This window comes from Talpa occidentalis, unplaced genomic scaffold (genome assembly GCF_014898055.3).
Source record: "Talpa occidentalis isolate TD23 unplaced genomic scaffold, MPIMG_talOcc4v2.1 talOcc4.13, whole genome shotgun sequence".
NCBI classification, from domain to species: domain Eukaryota; kingdom Metazoa; phylum Chordata; class Mammalia; order Eulipotyphla; family Talpidae; genus Talpa; species Talpa occidentalis.
This window is the reverse complement of record NW_023601322.1, coordinates 70664351-70683937: the sequence shown is the minus strand read 5'-3', so window position 1 is coordinate 70683937 and position 19587 is coordinate 70664351. Positions and strand designations below refer to the sequence as shown.

At 48.0% G+C, this 19587-nt stretch overlaps 1 protein-coding gene and 1 long non-coding RNA gene across 4 annotated transcripts in view; one reads left to right on the top strand and one right to left on the bottom strand.

Annotated features, from left to right (window-relative positions):
- The window catches only part of LOC129145631 (uncharacterized), a 235005-nt gene extending 219535 nt beyond the window's left edge, over positions 1-15470 (top strand). For 2 of the 3 annotated variants that reach the window (XR_008551438.1, XR_008551437.1), the window contains 2 exons: positions 7279-7411; positions 14657-15470. This is a non-coding gene — a long non-coding RNA (uncharacterized LOC129145631). The remainder of the gene's footprint in view (positions 1-7278; positions 7412-14656) is intronic. The other variant, XR_008551439.1, reaches the window with a different exon arrangement.
- SPOCK1 (SPARC (osteonectin), cwcv and kazal like domains proteoglycan 1) overlaps positions 1-19587 on the bottom strand; it is a 508642-nt gene that overhangs the window by 18140 nt on the left and 470915 nt on the right. The gene's annotated exons all lie outside the window — the stretch shown is intronic.

Genomic DNA, 19587 nt, shown 5'->3' with positions numbered 1-19587 from the left:
CTTCCCTCCTCTCAACTGTCTACATAATGTTAGTACTTTGGGGCTATTTTTCTAAGCCTGAGGAGATGAGCATCTCTCCTAAAGACGAGCATGTCTCCTTCACTCATCTGCTGGGCAGGTGAGCAGGAGCTCCTGAGAGGCAGGCTGTGCGCAGGCCTACCTTCTGCCAAGTGGAAGAGCTCCGTGAGGGGAAGGCCTGGCCTGGCCTCCTGGCACTCACCCTGAGAGTGGCTACATGGTAGCTCTTCATTACCATCGTACTGACAGAGCTGTCACGCCAGTCACAACTCCCAGAGTCAAGTCGCTGTCGTGCGCAGGGTCGGAATTTAGATCCACGACCCTCTTTCTGGGCCGGCCCAGGCTGCAGAGCAGCTTCCTGGGACACACTGGGCTTGTGGGGAGCCAGCACTGAGGACGGCAATGAGATACGTGCGTTGAAGAGGATCAAAACATCAGGCCCGGGGCCTCCCCGGTGGCGCAGCGGTTGAGCGATGGGTTGCGAAGCTGCCCGCAGCCTCTGCTGCACCGGTTCGATCCCCGGCTGCTCCCCGGCCACCGGAGGAGGGTCCCACATGGCGCGCAGACCTCTCCTGCCACCCGCTGCTCCCCTCAGCAGTGTACCTCGGTCCTTCTGCCTGCTCTGCTCCCTGCTCTGGCTCTGGTGAATTCTCTCACCCTCCCGCGCTTCTGACTGTACCCAGTGCTTGCATAAATAAATAAATAAATAAATAAATAAATAAATAAATAAATAAATAAATAAATCTTTAAAAAAAAAAAAAAAAAAACATCAGGCCCTCCCACCGAAAGGGGACTTGGCAAGGACATGGGCCGGGCGGCCAGCGCGGGAAGGCTGAGGAGGGAGGCCCCAGGTGGACTCCTGCCTTTATTGCCTTGGTGTGGCCCGGCGGGACGCCGTCCAGCCCGCCACACTCCTGTTCTGCCCCCACAGTGCGTGTCACACACGCAGCCACTGGGGCTTCATTAGCGAGAAGGATCCGGCCGTGCACATGACTCCAAGATGTGCCAAGCGCAAGCTCCTGCCGCAGGAAAGCAGGGCGCTCTGCGGAGACAGCCGGTCAGCGGGCGCCCAGCGGACTCCTCCTGTGTCGGCAACTATGAACAGGACGCACCGGGCAGGGCACAGCAGCACGCACAGCCGGCAGGGACGGTGCACGCTCGGGGAAGGAAATGTCATCGCTGTTTCTACCCGGGCCCCCTCTCCTCTCACCCCAAGGCAGGCCGCTCGGGCGGGGCTGGACTGGCCCGGATGGCCATGTTCACGCGCGCCGGGAGGCCTTCCCGAGTGAGCGGGGCTGGGGGAAAGGGTCACCGCTGCCCGGGCTGTGGGGCCACGGGCTACTCCAGGGCCCTGCAGTCCTGAGGGATGAGGAAGGGGGGCTGTTTCATGGTGTGAGGATTTATGTGGGGGGCACTTAGCCTCCCTGGGTAATGGAAGCGGTGAGGGAATGAGGACTGCTCCCTAATGGCATGTGTGCCTGGAGTCTGGCCGGGCTGCCCCCCACGCCCCCATCACCCAGCTCCGGTGACCCTCTGTCTTCCCGCAGCCAGCGGCGAGTGGGGCGGCCAGTAGCAGAGGAGACGCGAGCTCCAAGCTCCAGGCCCCGCTGCTTGGAAAATGCTCCGGGGTGATGACTGCTGGCCCAAGCCAGTCACCTTTTTAAAGACTTTGGGGGGCCTGATGGCACGCGCGACGCCCTCCTCAGGGGTCAGACAGAAAAGGGCCGGCAAAGACCCCGTCAGAGGGACACAAGATATTTAGGAGAGGGTATGAACCGCGGAAGTAGGGGCAAGGGACAGAAATTGCTCCCGCAAAGCAACGGTGTTCACACCTGCCAGGATGAGGGACAGGGCGTGCGGGCGCCTCTGTGGTACAAGTCCTTCGCCAAGTCGCACCGGAGCACCGCGCTGAGGGGTCTGAAGACGGCTCATGGGACACGCAAGCGCGGCAGGCTCTCCGCAGACCCCTGCTGGGGAGCCAATTACTGGACTGCTTTTGGAACTCGTGAGATCTTCCGGCTAAAGAGCCAAAAGAGAAAAATATTCCACCTGTCACATGGCCCGACCTCCCTCTCCCCCCGCAGCTCGCCAGCGCTTAGCTCAGGGCTCTGGCAGGAGCTAATATGAAAACAATCAGAATTTAATTTAAACCTTAGTGCCTCCGAAGGTAATTAAAGAGTTGGGCCAGACCGGAGTTCTCTCCAGAGCAGGCCGGGAGGCCTCTCGGAAACGGAGACCTGGTGCTGGTCCTTTCAAACTAATCTCCCTCAGCCCTCCTAGTGCTGCTGCGAATAATTACTTAATCAGAACAGCCCTGGATCAATGCGCCCAGAGTGTCTGCAATTAGCATCGCCTGTAATCGCTGCAGCTGAGCCTTCTTCAGGGCCGAGACCAGACGCTGGGCAGAGGCTGCACTGGCACAAACAGGTCGCCTTCCCAGCCCACCCGCCCTGGTCCAGCCTCCTCCTTCTGCATTGGCATCGGCATCAGCATTGATACTGGCAGGCCTCTTAAACCATGGGGTGCATGCAGACTTCTCCCCCCAACAGTGTCAGGGATGCTGAGGAGGGGCGCTGTGTTCCACGGGGGCTGGAGGGAGAGGAGGATGTGCAAAGCTATACAGTGAGTGCCCTTGGGAACTGGGCTTAATACCCGGGACCTCAAGCAGGTGAGGGCCAGTTCTGCTTCACAGTTTTACAAGCCTACTTTAAAAGAGAAAGGCAAATGCCTTCAAAGTCTCCCACTGCCACAAGAGTGAGTAAACAGGCCATGAGCTGAGCTGAGCTGAGCTGTCACCCTGTGGAGACCAGACCAGCAGCTTTTCTGATCCTTCCTTTTCACATCTGCGGAAAGCAGCAGAGGACAGGACTGGCTCATGGGAACGAAGAATGGACCAGAAGACACTTGGGCCGACCCTGCACACACAGATGGCATGGTGACCCAGCACATGGAAGACGTTTCGGCCTCCAATCCATATATTGGGTATTTTCACATAAGCCCCCCACCAAGAGACGTCCAGCAACAGGCGGCACCCCTCTGTTGTCTGTCCGGTCAGATGACATCCCCAAAGCCGTAGCACTGGTAAAAGGCAAAACTGCCATTCAAACCAAGGTCCCCTCACTTGAGATTCACCAGTCCACTCACAACCACAACCCCAGGCGCCTGCAGCCCACGGAGCACGCTGAGTGCCTCTCCCAGACAGATGCGCTCCCTCCCTGCAACAAACAGGCAGTCCGCGCTGCAGTTCGTGGACAAGAGACCTGGATGTAAGACCTCACAGCATACAGCACACAGAAGAAAACAGGCAGAACACGCCACGCCACGAGCCTCAGCGGTGTGTCTTTGTGGATGTGGCGCAGCAGCGGGGAAGACAAGAGAATATAAACAACGGGGATGACACCAAACGAAACGGCTTCTGTACAGTGAAAGAAACTGTCTGTAAAACAAAAGACACCCAACTGAATGGGAGAAAATAGTTGCTCGCCAAACATCCACTGTTCGGGATCTAAGTTGAACTCATACAACTTGCTAAAATGAAAACCACCAACCACATCAAAAAATGGGCAGGAGAGCTAAGCAGAGGTTTCTGCAAAGAAGACGTGCAGGTGGCTAACAGGCACATGAAAAAGTGTTCACCATTGCTTATCATCAGGGAAATGCAGACCAAAACCAGAATGAGAATGTGAGAATGTCTTCTATCAAAAAAACCACAAACAGTAGGTGCTGGCGAGGATGTGGAGAAAAAGGAACCCATGTATACTACTGGTGGGAATGCAGACTGGTCCAGCCACTGTGGAAAGCTGTTTGGAGGCCCCTCAAATTACTGAAAATATAGCTACCATATGACCCAGCAGTTCCACTCTGAGGTTTCTATCTAAGAACACAAAAACACTAATGTGAAGGGAAACCTGCACTCCTGTGTTTTTTGCAGCACTGCTAACAATTGCTAAGATATGGAAACAACTTAACTGCCCGAGAACAGAGGACTGGATCAAGAAGATATGGCATATGCGCACAATGGAAATACCACTCAGCCATTGTAGGGGCAGGAAGGGCACAGTGCGGCATCTCTATGATTCTGTGAAGGAGTGAGTGAATCCTAGAGAGTCCTGGAGCCCTCAGTGGCTTTTGCAGGCTTTTATTGGGATTTACCAGGTACATGGCTGGCAAGAGGGGCTGGGGGGCCTAGAGGGGGGCCTGGTAGCCTTGTTCTCTGCTGCTCTCATGGTTCTGCTGGCGTCCCCGTGATGCCACCTTATAAAGCTCAGTCTCAGCCCAGATGAATCCCTTCTACACATGCCCACACCCTACTGCAGGTGCCCGCCCTCAGGCATGCATTCGGGACTGCAGGGTTCCGTCATCTATCCTGATGGCGGGAGGGCAGAAGAGCCTGACACTTTACCTTACCCCACAGCGATGAAAAAAGACAAACTCATGCCATTTGCACCAGCATGGATGGAGCTGGAAGGCAGTATGCTAAGCGAAGTAAGTCAGAAGGAGAAAGACAAATATGATGGTATCTTACACATGGAATATAGGGAAACTAATCAAAGGAACAGACAGTCAAACTTGAAAACTAACCCCGGAAAGTGATTATGAACTGCGGAATCCAGAGGGGCCGGGCGGAGGGAAAGGTGGGGAGCAGCACAAGGCCTGGGGTGGTGGACATGGTCCTTGGGTGGTGGGGGCACATGGGCATAACACTTGAAGGGGCGCCCATACTCTCAGAACACAAACGACAATGTAAACCAACATTACCTCAAAAAAATGATTAAAAGCTGTGAAAACCTAAAAAAAAAAAAAAAAAAGAGTCAAAGCTTCTGGATCTGTGAGTCCTGGATTTGAGCACCTGCTCTTCTCTAAGCCTCTGTTTCTTATCGAGTTATTTTTCCCAGCTTCTTGGGCAATGGAGAACATTTATTTATTTTTCTCTAAATAAGTCAGCCTTCAACAACCAACAAGAAACTACCACCACCTTCTCTTCTGGAGACTTAGGCGCTGGTAGCCCTTAACCCCAGAGAGAACAGACCACGAGCAACGAGCTCACAGCCACTGGTGGTTTCAGTGACAGGAAACACCAGGGAATGTTTAAAGCATCTTCACGGTGAATCCCCATTTGTAATTAGAGATCATCTAACAGTGACTGGAGCCAGGTTATTCCTGCTCAGATTAAGTTGCGTCATTATATGTAATTCCAGCTTTTACTTCTCAGTGCCTAAAACATCAATATATATGCATGTTCTCTTACCCTGGGAGAATGCGTTGTTTTATGTAAAAACACGAGCAAAGGAATTAGGCCCCCATTATTCAGGCGCTTGCTAATAAAGTCCTTCTTAAAAAGCAATCTTTGAAGGAGTTTAAAGTACTGACATTAAACTTGGAAAAAGATGAGTTAAACCAATTAATGGTACAACCTACAAGTGAAGATGGATAAATTTCCCTATTAAGCCCATTACGACGATTCCTCGTAACCTGATTTGAGGAGACTTTAATGTTTCCCTTGATTGTAATGATAATCTTTCATCTGGAAAAAGAAATACATTTAGAACTTGTACAACATTTGTAAATGTGCATTAGTGGAGTAACACTTATTTTTTCCCTCTGAATAATCTAGAGCAAGGAGGTTGAAATAAGCTCTCAAGCTGCCGATAACATCCACAGCCTTTTCCACACTCCAGGGTAAAAAAAAAAACATAGATTGAATATGCAAAATATCGGTTAGCCATGCCAACTCGGGCTCTAAGTGTGTTTCTCAGGCAGCGGGTAAGCGTTTCCCTACACGGGGAACCAGACTAGATTAGCAGTTCTAGAAAAACTACATCGTATCCAGCAGTTTTACTGAAAGATTTTGGAGCCAGCCAGACTTCTCAGACCCTCAGCTAATGAGCACTAAGCTGGGGAAATGACAATGGCTGCTCTCACCCCACGTCAGAACGGCAGGTGCCTTGAGACAAGGTATAGAAATGCGCTAAGGGGCCCCAGCAGCGGGTACAGGCAGCCTGGGCGAGGGGGCTGAGTGGGTGATGGTGGTTCCTGTGGTGCTCAGTTCACTGCAGAAACAGAACAAGTGCCTGAAGTCGCTCAGTATTTTGTTATAGTATGAGCGCAAGTGACCGGTGACAGGGAGGCTTCTGGGAGGAGGTCGACAGTGAACCAAGGTGGATGAGCAGCGAGCACTTAGCAGAGGAGACAACATCGCCGGCAGGTCCTAGAAATAATGAGGAAGCCCGCTGGAATCAAGTGATTGATTTTTAAAGTCTATTTATACTGAAGATTAGTTCTGCTCGAGTTAAACACACCAACTTCTGCATGATTAGATCTAATGCTAAATGATAAATGTTTTAAAAATCAAACATCTGTAAGTGTCTACACACAACACACACTTTCTTAAAGATGTTCCAGGGCAGCTAGTCGTTTTCAGGCGTGTCTGCTGACCAGGCAGCGCTGACTATTCGGGACTGTTAGGTAAGCCGACACACGCAGGAGGTTTCACTAACAGCAGACTGATTGTTAGGGTACGTGTGTGATGAGTAACTGTCCATTTGTTTTCAGTTTCATCTGCTCGCATTCAACATCCCCACCTAGGCTCTATTGAGGTAACTTAAATTTGTTTTCCAATACCTAGAGCACCAATACATGCATGTATGTTTTTAATCTTAAACATAAACTGCAATGTTACTCAGCGAGGCAGCAAGCCACATAAAGTTGGCAGAGGGCCGTGAATGCAAGCTTGGGCTTTGGGATCTGATCCTGATGATTTAGGAGGCACATGGAAGCTGGGGTTGCCTCTGTTAATTGGGGGGGAAGGGGCAGAACACATTCATTCCTAGATGAGGTGGGAGACCAAGAGTAGATTTCAGGCAAATGCAGAGAATCGCGGAGCTTCCTCTTGCTTCTTCCCCTCCACCCCACCCGTCCCTCTCCTGACTGGTGGGCTGATGCAAGGACGGAAGCACCATGCCCTGCCTGTGACAAAGTCTAGCAGGACCTCTGTGAGGAACCTCTTGAGAGTCTAGAGTAAGAGGGCAGAGGTTGGGGCTGAAATGGAAAACCCCCAATCAGAACTGAGGCTGGACCATATGGCCCTGGAGCTGCCTGGGCCAGGTGCCACCTGGGAGCTTCACTTCCATGTTTCTGGTGGATGAAGTGATATGAACTTAATATAAATAGAGCAGGACCAAAGGGAGAACCATAAGGGTGCCTTAAGTAATTCCAAATCCCAAAGGTTGAGTCCCACTCACTATTCTTTTCTCCCTGCAGGTCATACAACCAACTCCGACTGTCTCCTCGCCAAAAGCCTTAGGACAGGACTGGTACAGTGACTTGGCATCAACAGCAGATGGCATTCAAGCCTCATGGGACACCCACTGGGCTCAGAGGGGACCTGGGAAAGGTACAAATATAAAATATTCGCTATTCTTATTTTCACTTCTAGTAGTAATATTTCATTTGCTCAAAATTGCCTCTTTAGAGATCCAGTATCTAACAAGGCAGATGAAACAGGTAGCAATTTCCCTCTTCCCTTCCTAAACATCATATAAAGTCAACACTGTAAACAGAAAGAAAATCACAGATTTCATTTCCAGCAAAACCAGAGGTGAAAATCCCTGGATTTAAATTTGAATAGTACAGTAGAAGCTACCCAGTAGGAAAAGAAGAAGTCAAACTATCACTATTTGCAGATGATATGATAATATACATAGAGAACCCCAAAATCTCCACAGAAAAACTAATTCAACTCATCAATCAATTCAGTAAAGTGGCAGGATACAAAATCAACACGCAAAAGTCAGTAGCCTTCCTATACACAAACAATAAATCTGAAGAAGAAGAAATCAAAAAAACCACCCTTTTATTATCGAAACAAAAAAAATCAAATATTTGGGAATAAATCTAACAAAAGAGGTAAAGGACCTATACAAAGAAAACTATAAAACACTGTTAAAAGAAATAGAAGAAGACACAAAGAAATGGAAAGACATCCCCTGCTCATGGATTGGAAGAATAAACATTATTAAAATGGCCATCCTACCAAAAGCAATATACAGATTCAATGCTATTCCAATCAAAATCTCAATGGCATTCTTCAAAGAAATAGAACAATTATTGATGAAATTCATATGGAATCACCAAAAACCCCGAATAGCCAAAGCTCTACTGAAAAAAAGAAGGAAATGGAGGCATCACACTCCCAGACTTCAAACTCTACTACAAAGCCATAATCATCAAAAGTGCATGGTATTGGAACAAGAACAGACATACAGACCAATGGAATCGAATAGAAAATCCAGAAATAAACCCACAGATTTATGGTCAACTAATCTTTGACAAAGGAGCAAAGACTATGCATTGGAGCAAAGAAAGTTTGTTCAATAAATGGTGCTGGGAAAACTGGGTCGCTACATGCAAAAGAATGAAGCTTGACCACTACCTCACACCATACACAAAAATCAACTCAAAATGGATTAAAGAACTAGACATAAGACCTGAAACCATAAAATACATAGAAGGAAATATAGGCGAAACACTACGGGATTTGCACATCAAAGACATCTTTACAGACACATCACCCAAAGCAGTGATAGTGAAGGCAAAGATAAACAGCTGGGACTACATCAAATTAAAGAGCTTCTGCACAGCAAAAGAGACAATAACAAAAACAAAGAGAAACCCCACCAACTGGGAGAACATTTTTGCACCCAACACTAATGATAAAGGACTGATCACAAAAATCTGCAAAGAGCTGATGAGACTCAGCAACAACAAAGAAAATAATCCAGTCAAAAAATGGGCAGAAGAGCTAAAAAGAAACTTCTCTGAAGAGGAAATGCAAATGGCCAACAGACATATGAAAAAATGTTCAACATCACTTGTAATCAGGGAAATGCAAATCAAAACTACCATGAGATACCATCTCACACCAGTGAGAATGGCACATATTAAAAAAACTAGCAACAACAAATGTTGGCGAGGATGTGGAGAAAAAGGAACTCTTCTGCACTGTTGGTGGGAGTGCAAACTGGTCCAACCACTATGGAGAGCTGTGTGGAGATTTCTGGACCTACTAAACATAGAGCTTCCATATGATCCAGCAATTCCACTCCTAGGTATTTACCCAAAGGACACAGAAACATCAATTCCAAAGAGCACCTGCACTCCTATGTTTATAGCAGCACTGTTTACAATAGCTAAGCTTTGGAAACAACCCAAATGCCCAAAAATAGATGACTGGATCAAGAAGATGTGGTACATATATACCATGGAATATTACTCAGCATTCAAAAAAGATAAACACATGCAATTTGCAGCAACATGGATGGCACTGGAAGGGATCATGTTCAGCGAAATAAGCCAGAAAGAAAAAGAAAAATACCGGATGGTCTCACTCATAGCAGGAATCTAGAAAACTTAAATAAGGGACCAGGAAAATGAATATAAGAAAGTGAAAATCAAAATCAACAAAAAACTATGAACCAGAGACACTTTTTGGGGGTGGGGGCGGGAGGGGAAGGATTGGGGTCAGAATGGGGCGTTTGCAATTGTATGGGGGAATATAAAAATAAAATTTAATATTAAAAAAAAAAAAATTGAAAAGAAAAAAAAAAAAAAAAAAAAAAAAAAAGGACAGTAAGAGTCAAATGGCCTGGGGCGGATGATCTCAGAGAGTGCCTATAAAAGTGGTGATTCTACAGGCCAGAGGTTCACTCTCAAGTGAAACTGGAATACAGTGAGAGATGGGGTAGTGTGCACAGTTGTGCAGTGAGCACAAGTGGTGAGAAGCCCTCTTGGACCTGCTGTTTCACAGAAACAGGAAAGATAGTGCAGAGCTGCCATTTCAGTAGGAAGCCATGAGTACCGGTGACTCATTGAAACAGGCCCACTGTGGAGTCTATAAAGACAGGTTCCGCACCACCCACCCACCCACCCACCCATCCACCCATCCACCCACCCACCCATCCACCCATCCATCCACAGGACTCCCTTTACAACAGCTATGCCAGTAAAGTCTCACTTATGCTAGTCCTGTAAGTAAAACTCTTCTGGGGCCTCCCCTGGTGGCGCAGGTGTTTGAGTGAAGCACTGTGGAGCTATCTGCAGCCTCTGCAGCACGGGTTCGATCCCAGCTGACCAGCAAGGGTCCCACATGGTGTGGCAGACCTCCCGTCTCGCCTGCTGCTCCCCTCAGCAGTGTATTTCGTCAGTCTGCCTGTTCTGGTCCCCGCTCTGTCTCTGGTGAATCCTCTCACCATCTGGCACATCTGGCCTGTACCCTGGTTCTTGTATAAATAAATAAATGAATCTTTAAAAAAAAAACACTCTTCCAGTTCTTTAAGAAAAGGAGTTTGCAGATTGACTCAAAAGAAGGAAAAATTATAGAAAAGAGCAGGAGAATCTAGCACAGAAGAAAAATCAGAAATATGGAAAACATAAAAATGAAGTGTAATATACCATGGGTTAAAAAGAAGCCATCACCTTTATAAAGACAATGAGATAGTACCCAGAAGTCAGAGGTGAAGAGACAACAGAAGAGATGACACAGGAGCATTTAGATTCTGCAAAGAAGTAAAAACAAAGAACAAAGATCATCATTAAAATGAAGCCAAACTGGAAGCAGCACAGGAGAGGACCCGGTGGGAAATGCAGGGAGAGAGGAGGGTGCCAGGAAGGAGTGCAAATAACATGAAAACGAAACAGGGAAATTAGGAAGGATCAGAGAGAAAACGACAGCTGTGGAGACATGGCCCAGGCACCCCTCATGCACACAGTCGAAGCCTCTCGAGAAACAAAAGAAAACAATGCAAGAGGACATACATTTAAAATATAAATTGTTTAAGTCATTCCTGAAATGAAAAAAGACTTGAATCTACCAATTGGAAAGGCACAGTGTGAGCCAAGGAAAATTGATCCAGAATGGTCGATAGCAAGGTCTATCCTAATGAAGTTACTGGATTAAAAAATAAAATGAAGAAATATTGACATAGTAGCACAGAGAAGAGATCCCAGTAACTTAGGGGAGGAAAAAAGGAAAGAAACAAGGCTGCCCTCATATTTCAAACAAGCAATATTCAAAGCCGGAATCCAGCAGAGAATATCAGTAAGACAGTCAAGAAAAGAAAGTTGAGTCCAAACTTCTCTACCCGCCTGAGTTACTCTGCAAGAAGAAATACTATAAAAAACTTTTTTGAACAGCCAGTAACTTGGGGATGTTTGTTTCCTGCTCCCAGGAGCCCTTCTGGGGAGCTACAAGAGGACGAGCAGTAGCCAATTATGCAGATGACTGGGGAGATGAATTTATTTATGAGCGAGCAAAGGTGTAGAGCTGGGCAACAAACAAGAATGCAAATACTGCACACCCAGAAATTGAAAAATGATACAATTCTGGGCCTCCCCGGTGGTGCAGCGGGTTGAGCGCAGCACTGTGACGCTGTCCATAGCCTCTGCAGCGTGGGTTCGATTCCCGGCCGGCCAGGGAGAGTCCCACATATCTCCTGTCTTGCCCACTGCTCCCCTCAGCAGTGTTTTTTGGTTGTCTGCCTGTTCTGCTCCCCATTGTGTCTCTGGTGAATTCTCTCACCCTCCCGCACCTCTGGCCTGTACCCCAGTTCTTGTATATATAAATCTTAAAAAATTAGTAAAAAAAAAAATTATACAATTGAACAAAATAAGAGGATGCAAAGTGGGACAGTCTGCTGACTGCCTTGTCTATTGTAGCTCACAAAAGGCACCAAAAGATGAGTCAAGCAACATAAAAGTGAGTATGCCTCAGAACAAAGGTAAAGCCTTCGACTTGGGGGCCTGTGTGAACTGGTAAGTACATGGTTTGCAGGTGGTCGTGAAAGACGGGGAGTGAGGGAAAGAGAGGAGGAAGAAACATGTTTAAATTGTTCACATCCTTAAATATCGGATTTATGCACTCACACATCTCCCGCATACCAAGACAGACTCACAGTGAAGAGGCAAATATCATAAAACAATAGAGCAGATCCAGATCGGGCCACACATAATTTTTAACATCTATAAGCCTAAGTGGGTTAAAATCCATTTCTAAAAAGAACAGGATTTCATTTTCAGACTAAGTCACAGAGAAAAAGCTACACCCACATCAATTACCAAAAAATATATATATATATTTTATATATATATATATATATATATATAAAATGTAACAATGGCAAAGAGATTAAGAGATTGCACTAGATAAATCTGACCCCACAACTCCACTTTGGGCATATAAGCTACAGGTACAGGCACAGAAAAGTATGTGAAGTAACACGTGTAAGCCATCCATTACGGCATTGTTTGAAATAGAACAAGGCTGAAAGTAATGGCCGTGGTTAAATCAATCACAGCTCGTCCATCCAAGGAAAACTGTGCGGCTGTTTGTGTGATTTGCAAGGATCTAAACACGTTAAAGCAGAAGTGGCGAGCGCCATATGCTGCTCTCCGTGGTAAAGGCAGGGTCATCTCTGCGTGTGTTTTCTTCTGTGTGCAGCCAGAAACTCTTCAAGGATAAACCAAACCTTGTATGAGTGGCTTCCCAGTTTTGCTGGGAGCTGGACTGAAGGGGGACAGGAATGGAGGGGGAACTTCTGTACCCCTGCAGCACTCCGTGGCCGTGATGAGAATGCAGAGCCCTTGGCGAAGCAAAATTCTGTCTCCTTGTCTCTGTCCCCCACTAAACCTTATACTCCCTGAATGGGATCCTGTGTCCACCCACTGAGTTGTCTCCTTGCCACTGACAGCAAGGCCCAAAACATAGGTCATTAGTTGAGGTTTGTTGACTGAATAAACAAATAAATGAACGAATGCAATGCAGGTGGGAAACAGCTCATGATGTGACCTGAGGAGTCTTGTTAGCTGTTTGCGGGATCCATCCGTTCTAATGCCACATGCTAACGTTTTTCTTTTTAACCCAAAGGGGAAAAATAATCCCTGACCAGGGATTTTTTTAATCAGCACTATCTGTGTGCTGTTCTCCCTCCCGGCCGGTGACCTTGGGCAGGTCTAAATTCAATTCCAGCTCTCCCCGGTCACGCACTCTGGGGATGCAGACATGATTAAGACCTGGCCCTGGCCCCATGCTCTGTCTTCCCTCCTTATTTGTAAAAGGAGAACGTTTTCCTTCCATCAAATTGATGGAACTGGCACAGCACAGACCTGAGCCATCTCCTTTCCCAGAATGCCTTTTCCCGGAGAACCAAGGCTCGTCTGTGGACTCCTCTCCCCAGCAGCCCCCCAGGAAGATTCCAGCAGCTCTTCCAGAGTGTCCCCAGGGCCTGTACCTGCGTTTTCTCTCTATTTCATGCCACATTATAACCTTTCGTCCCTCTGGAGCCTGCGAGCTGAGGTACAGCAAGGACTCGGCACCAGTCACACGAGTCCTGTCTCCCGGCCCTGACTGGTCAAAAGCAGACATTGATATACGGGAGCAAAAAGAGCCAAAAAAATACATGTTCTGAGCTAAATGCTCCCACCTGCACAAAAGCACCAGATACCAACATGCTGAACAGGTCACAAAAGTCACTGGCTGGTGGAGACCTTTGCAGAAGACAGGGAGAGTCACGGCCTCCGCCAGAGAGGCCACTGCCAGGCAGAGGGACAACAGACGTGGGTGCAGAGGACTGGGGACACGTGCTGCCCATGAGGCTGCCTGGATAGAAGGACACAAGCCCTCGGTAAAGCCTCAGGATGTCTGGCCAGGAGGCCCCATTTTCTCCACATTTGAGAAAAGCAAGACCTTGCAGGCGAGGACCTCGCCCGTCCTCTCCTCCCCGCCCCCCTCAACATACGTGAGGACCGAAGACGCCATCCGCGCCCAGGGCCACGTGACTCAAGCCACACTCGCCACGCCCGCCACGCCGCCCTGCTCGTGGGAAGCGTGGCCCAGACGGGCTCCTCCCGCCCAGGAGAGGATGACCAGGAACCTCCCCCGATGGACCTGGGTCCAGGGCGCTGCCCCCTTGCCGACACCTCAGCCAGCCTGGCCCAGCCGGAGGGGAGGCTCCTGCCTCGTCACAGACTGTGATGGAGAGATGCTAGAACAACTCGCACACCTGGCTTATTTCAACACGGCTTCTCCTTCCTGTCTGGCTAGTTACCACAAAGTAATTTAGTTTATCTCTATCTCCGCGAGCTTATTTGGAAACCATGGAATGCTGCTTACAGAAAATTAAGCTTCATTTTCTTGAAGCATTCAGCCAACAGTGCAGGGAGAAGATGGTGATTTGGAGGTAACTGGCTTATGCATATGTAAACATGATACATTTAGCAAATTATGTAGACTTCACACTTCAGAGCATTGAAGAAAACAAAGGTAGCTTCCAAGGAACCTTTAGTGCAATAGAGTCATTCTGAGAGGAATACAGAATTATTGGTTTGTAAGAATGCTTACACTCAGATATGAATGGAAAATAATGGTTTACAACATGGAGCCGGGGGGCGGGCGCAAGCAGAATGTGAACAGGTCTGATTTTAAGTGGTGTTAAGGCGTCTCTAAGGACTTGGAGAATTATAGCCCATAATGTGCCTCAAGATTGAATTTGTGGCATGATGAGGTGGTACATTTCAAACTCAATTCCCCTGTGACTCCTCACGCTTCACACAATTTCCTAGCATATGTTTTTCTCCTTGGGTCCAGAGAGAGATTTTTGAGACCTACCTCCAGCTCAAAAAGCATCGCACTCGTTAAAGCACCTTGCACCGCACTGAGTACCTCCTCCACTCTCCGCTAGGACCTGTGCCTCGGCCCTCCCCAGACTCATCAGTGATGAATGGCTCTGAAACATAATTGCAAGCACAGCTCCATCGAGGACCACCTTACAGGCCAGCGCTGTGGACGGCACAATGCCTGCATAGTCCGGGGGGACACAGGTGCTCCCGGATTTCCCAGCTGCAGACCAAAGAAGGTGGGTCAACATCTGTGGGGTCCAGCGGCCCCCCCCCGACCTGCAGTGTGCACATGGCCAGCTGGTGGCTGTGAGACAGGTGACCTGGGGCAGCTCAGCTTGTGTGTCATCCACCAATACTAAGCCAGCAGTGGCCACAATTCCTCTCAAGAGCTGCCACACATTAAGCACCTACTGTTGCCAAGAACCGGGCTGGCATTATACTCTTATTTCAATAATTTAATCCTGGTGCTAACTTGTCATTATTATTTCTGTCTCACCAATGTGGAAACAGAAGCATGGGGGGCGGGGGGACTACGTGCCTTTTTTTTTGGCTGCTACTAAGTGCTTAGGATATGACAGATGCCACACACACAAACGCGATCTCACTCAATCATTGCACTAACTCTCGCTGAAGTAGGGGGTTTGCTTGTATCCATCCACCAGGCGGTGGAAGAACAGGTTAGAGAACATGTCGAAGGTCTAGTGAATTAAGGGCATTGCTGAGAGTTGGGTTCAGGTCACAGATGCAGTTTTCTCTGTGCTGCCATGGTCTGCAGAGAGGCCCCTGCTCTAGGAAGAAGCACTGGGGACCTGTAGAAGCCTTGCTGGTCTCTGGTACTCTCTACTCCCACTTTTCACACACACACACACACACACACACACACACACACACACACACACACACACAAAGCCTCATGAGTCTTTGAGTAGCCCCCTTATTATTCCCCTTTTATAGCTGTAGAGACTGAGCTTTGGAGAACTTACACCAACTGCTTAAATGAGTAAAAAGTTAATGAGCCGAATTTGCAGCAAGGCTGTGTGACTCTGGTGCTGTGCTCCTGGTCAGGAGGCAACAGTCGTGAATCAGACCGCCAGTCGTTACTCTAAAAGGACAGCCACATGGTGTTGATGGCCTAAGTAAGGTTCCGACTCAGGTTCTGCCTCAGGATGAGCAACACACAGTGACAATGACGACCCGTTAGTAGATCTGATATGAGACAAGTCACACAGGCACAGAGGGCGACAGAGAGTTAGCTGGACTGCTACAAACAAGAGCGATGCTTAGAACACTAACAGCAACAAGCAATTCTACAACAAATGCCCAATAATAGGGATTAAATTATGGCCCACAGATGTGCTGGAAAACCAAGAAGCCATTAAAAAGTATGACAAATTATAACATACAAGATGTTTATAATAATTATAAACAGAATGTATGATAAAGCAGAATGTAAACGTGAGGCATGATGGGACTCCTGTGAAGTGAAATGGGCAGTGAGGTCATGGGAAGTGAATGGGAAAGAGACAAGGAGGGGGTGGGGTGGGGGTGGGGTGGGGGAGGGTCTCCACAGAAGGTCAGCAATGGGGCTGTTCCGTGCAGGATCCTCACTGCAGCTTTCTCTCCTTTTCCCTGTTGGTATTTTCTAATAGTCTACAATTAACAAAATCCATTCTTTTTTTGATGGTTTAAAGGTCGTATTTTAGGTCTAAGAATGTCTATGTAGGTTGAGGATAAGACAAAAATTATCCAGAGAGACTCAGTAAAGACTGCCCAAGACCAGAACGCATTTCCCAGCGTTTGAAGGGCACGGATATTTCCAGAAATGCCTTTCATGGTGAAGACCCCTTGGTAAATAGCCGATTTGTTTGTTTTTTTTTTTTGGTGAGCTGCACTGCAGAATCTCACATTAAAGAGAATCTTTTCAATTTGCCTAACCTGTAGGCTTCCTCATTTATAAGGCCACAGAGCGCTTTTTATCTATGTAGGATGCAATTAATAATTTGCAATTCAGAGGAAGCCAGTTTGGGAAATGTTCGCCTGAAGATCATCATTGATTCATCTCCACCGTCTATGAATAGCCTGGACGGCGGCTCCCTTCCACACCTGCGTGTGACACAGACATTTCCGCCTCTCCGCCTCCCCCATGCATACTTTCAGAATGTAGGCAGAGGAAAGATAAATAAATTTACATATTTTAGACAGGGGATACCTGGATCTGTAGACTTCATTTCACATCCAAACATTTTGGGAAGCATGAAGCGTTCCCCCAGTGCTGCGGCGAACCCTGGTGTTCTCTCTGAGCGAGGTATTTTTTTGGAGACTTTGCCTGGAGCCACGTCAACTGACCACCCCTCAGAGATGAGCCTGCAGCGGAGCCTGTGGGGGCTCCATACAGGGATGGCTGATTCTCTGGGCTCGGGGCGGCCTAAAGACACTCGGGGTCAGGTCAACGCCACTGCTAGTTCAAGGGTGGGGGTGTCAGGGCATCAAAATTTGGGGTATTTTGAAATATGGCCTCAGGCGTAATTTATAAGCTTGGTGTGTCCTGCTTCTCAGTGAGGGACAGGAGAACCCTCTTAGCTTCCTGAGCTCCAGCTGGAAGAGGGACCTTCTGTGTCAACATACCTGAGCTTATCGCCCATAATGGAATATGTACACAGCTAAGATTCACTAATCCAATTTTCTATGTCAAGGGATAGCAAAACCCTGACAGGAACAAATTCCCGAGAGGGTCAGGATACATCATCTTTTATTTAGTTTGTTTTCCTTTTTTAATCCTGTGTAATGATGTGAAAACGCCCAATGACTTTCACAGAAACCACCCATTTCTCTGACAGTGGATATTCTGCATGCAGCCGGGGTCTCACAGAGGGAGTTGAACAGGATGAACAGATAAAGACCACATTTATTTGGAGGTGACTTCTCCAAGATGAATGATTCGATCCTGGAAAATTAGGCTGGGACTGATTCAAAAAGTCTCTTTGGGTAAAACTGAATTCTGAAAGATTCATTTTTCCACTTTCACCAAGAGGCAGCTTAAGTAGCTGTGGAGAAGAGTCTGTAGCGTGGTTATCACATTAGTCTTGAGAAAGAAATCAGTTTGCTTTTAAAAGAGCAGTGCAGAGACACGGACGCTATTGTCAGTAACATTCCCAGGGAGGCACACGTCCTCTCGAGAGCCTCCTTTCCCGGACAGAACGCAGAGGAGCCTGGGGAACAGCCAGGAACTCACCAGCTCCTGCTCCTGACAGGGGACCCTGCGCCAGGTCTCAACAGGGTGGGGATGGAGTCTGGTCCATGCACATGTAATAGACCGCAGGGGCAGAGTCCTAGCCTGCACTCACACTCCCATGGTTGACAGTCCTTGCCTGAGCAATGTGTGGTCTGCACCTCTAAAGGCCCAGGGGGCCTGGGGGAGGGGAAAGACACGCAATGGGACAGTTTCCTAATATCATAGGGCAGGACACCATTTCAAAAGGCCCGGGTGCTGGATAGGACACTGAGAGGACAACATGGGGCTTCAAAGGGAATCCAGCTACTCTGAGGGGTACAGAGAGGAGGAGATAAAGCAACCAGAGGCAGGCTTGACCAGGGTTATGGAGTCAGCGTGCAGAGGCCCCTCGAGAACGGGGCCCGTTGGCACTGCTGAACCAGCACTAACTAACACAGGTGCATTCCAGTCTCGCCATCTCTGCAAACATAAGCATCATGCATTAGCTGCTCTGCTCTTTGGTGAGCTCTGGGATGGCAGACAGAGGCTACCCACCAAACAGCAGTCACAGCGCACTGAACAACAGGGCCACATTCCTCGTCACAGGCGAGGTTGTCTGCTGTCTATGTCACTGGGTTTGGTTAAGCAAACCTAATACCTGCCTAGGCTATAAGGTATAGCCTGTCAGGGCCACTGTCATATATTCAGGGCATCATGGCCCGAACATGGCTAATCAACACATAATGATACCATTTCGTGTATTTTAAGAGACCAAAAGAAACGAGAAATAGCAGCCCACCTGGCCCCATGTAGACAGCGTTGTGAGGCTGTGCTGAGGCGGCCGTAGGAGGGAACGCAAGATGAGGGTGCTTCCTCTGGGGCACAGGCCTGGGGCCAGTCCTGTGCGCCCAAGCACATCTGAGACCCGGGCTCTTCCTGCCCACTCCAGCAAGAACACCAGGCCGGGTATCACACTGTGGTTTAGACAGTTTCCCTCCCAAGTTCTCCTCCTTGACATCACTGACTAGAAGAGCGAAGCGCTGGGACAGGATAAGCCTTGTGCTCTGCGTGAGCTGGCCTGTGACTGGCGCCTGTGAGGCTGCCCGCTGCCGAGGTGAAGGTGGAGCTCTGGAGGGGGTGACACAGCATCAACATGGACCGGAGGAGGTGGCGCCATTGATTTCTGATTCTGAGCCTGCCTCCCTACTGGCTACAACACCTCAGCAGCTGCAGACGCCGTTATGCATGTGTCTCTTGTGAAGTGTTTCCACCTCAATATGGTGAAAGCTTCACATGGTGAGTGGTTAAGAGAGACCAAAGCTGCCACTCTTCATTCTTCTATGAACCAAATTCCACGGGAATGTTGAAATAATTTATAAGATGACAAAAGAAAACTGATGAAAATTTCATGTATTAGTCCCAACACCTAGCTATGTCTGTGTATGTAAACAAATGCTGTGTAAGGACCTTCTTTGCTCTAAAATTTTAAAAAGACTATGATAATTTCGCAAGACTCTTTAGCTTGAACCAGAATGTATGATTTTGTAAAAGTAGTCACTTACTGTCTTAAAGCACATCATTGCATTTGTTACTGTAAGTGAAGAAAAAAAAATAGCACAATGTGATATACACATCAATGTAAATTTCACAGTGTTAGTGTAACAACAAGGAGCAAACTGGGCCTTTAA